At 43.2% G+C, this 1,922-nt stretch overlaps 1 pseudogene; it reads left to right on the top strand.

Moving 5' to 3' along the window:
* Positions 1 to 283: 283 nt before the first annotated feature.
* LOC140483405 (snRNA-activating protein complex subunit 1-like) lies at positions 284 to 1,264 on the top strand (annotated as a pseudogene).
* Positions 1,265 to 1,922: the final 658 nt, after the last annotated feature.

The raw sequence follows: 1,922 nt of genomic DNA, 5'->3' as shown, positions 1-1,922 counted from the left end.
CCACCGTGCCTAATACCATCAAAATTGGCCTTTCTCCAGTTTAGAACTTCAACTTTTAGATCTGGTCTATCCTTTTCCATCACTATTTTAAATCCTAATAGAATTATGGTTGTTGACCCCAAAGTGCTTCCCCCACTGACACCTTGGGCACTTGCCCTAATATATGATTGAAATTTGTGCTCTGTGTGACTCAGCTATTCACTGACTGAACAAGATTTTCCAGTCACATCTCACTGTTGGTTTGAAAAATAACCTATCTGTGACTCAAGACATTGCAGAAATCATGTCATTGACAGTGGGATTGAAGAATGACTTTGCTGGAAATGCAACAGCAGTCTCTCAGACTCAAAGTGTGCGCTATGAGGAATTCTCTGCACTCTGGAGGTACATGACGTTTGCCACTATCTTTTATGGAAAATGGGTAAAATAATGGCAGGACGTTCAGAGAAGCATTAACCTTGGCAATTCAGAATTTTTCTTCCCCCCCACCACACACACACCCACACCCATTTTGGGGGCTTATAACTTTATGAACTTTATTATATCTAGCTTTGTCAGCCAAAAGAAAAAGGATGGCACTGAAAGATTGGGAGGAGGTGCTAAGTTGCCAAGAAGAAATGGTGAAAGCAGAACATTTTGATGCTGTTTATGTTCTGAAAAAACTCTTACGTGACAAAGCCTTCTGTTTCACATCATGCCAATATTCCTGACTTACAATAAGAAGAGGAGAAAAATGCCCAGTACGACTATGAATGATAATCTCCGGGAGAGATCTAACTTGGTGTCTGAACTCATTTCCATTGATGTTTTGGAGGAACTTATGAATATCCATGATCATTATCAAACAATGAAACATGTGATTTCTGCAAACAAAACCCAGCTGGACAAGGCATTAACTTTAATTCGAAGTGACTTTGTTTCTGACTTAAAGAACCTAACGCTGAAATTCCAACAGTGGCAAGAGAAAAAGAACCCCAGCTTGACTGATCAACCAGAAATCTCTGGATCTGATGGTGATGAATCTAATTGTCAAAAGGGCTCCAGTCGTGCACAGACCCTGGCAAAGATGAAGTCAAAATCATACAATTCCACAGTGAAGGCATCTAGATCCAGAAGGCATCGACAAGTGAAAGTGGAGTCTTCAGAACCTGGGTCTGACTGGGAACAAGTGAAGAGTTCCGAAAGAAGTCTGAATTCCTCAGTGAAAAAGCACAGCAGAGAAAAAGATTCTCCACCAACCAAAAGGAGAAGGCAGCAGCATTGAAGAAAAATACTACAAGTAATCCTGACAGCTCCAGTCATGTGATTGCAAGTGAAAACTGAATGGATCAAAGCACCAAAACTGTGAATAGTGACTGTCCATTAATGAATCAGACACAAAGTCTGATATCCTCTCTCTTGCAGACATCTTTGAAATGAAGATGGAGACCGCCCTTTACTCTCTTGCTGGAGGCCAATTCCCTGTACACCAGGTCTTTCAGGATCCTCCTGTCTGATATGCGATGTATGTGGCCCAGCCAGCAGAGACAACATTGCTGGAGCATGGTGAAGAGCCTGGGCACAGGCCAGGACCTCATTGGTGACCCGGTCAGTCCACATGCATCTCAGGCTGCGGAAGTGGAAGGTGTTGAGACATCACTTCTGTCTGGAGTACAGGCTCCAGGTCTCACTGCCAGAAAGCAGTGTGCTGAGGATGCAGGCCCTGTAGTCTGCAACCTTGGTTTGCGCCATTAGATTTCTGTTCTCCCTGACTCTATTAGCCTGATGAATGTTGAGGCTGTTCATCCGATCCTTCTGTTGAACTGAATCTCGGGTGAGACTGCTGTGACGGTGGAGCCAAGGTGTGCAAAACTCCTGGACTACCTTCACCTTATACAACAACTTTTATTCTTATATAAGAAGCAAGAGGGTAACCAGAGAAA

Source organism: Chiloscyllium punctatum, chromosome 11, assembly GCF_047496795.1.
Source record: "Chiloscyllium punctatum isolate Juve2018m chromosome 11, sChiPun1.3, whole genome shotgun sequence".
Classification (NCBI taxonomy): Eukaryota; Metazoa; Chordata; class Chondrichthyes; order Orectolobiformes; family Hemiscylliidae; genus Chiloscyllium; species Chiloscyllium punctatum.
The sequence above is the reverse complement of the archived record's forward strand: the minus strand, read 5'-3'. Positions and strand labels throughout refer to the sequence as shown.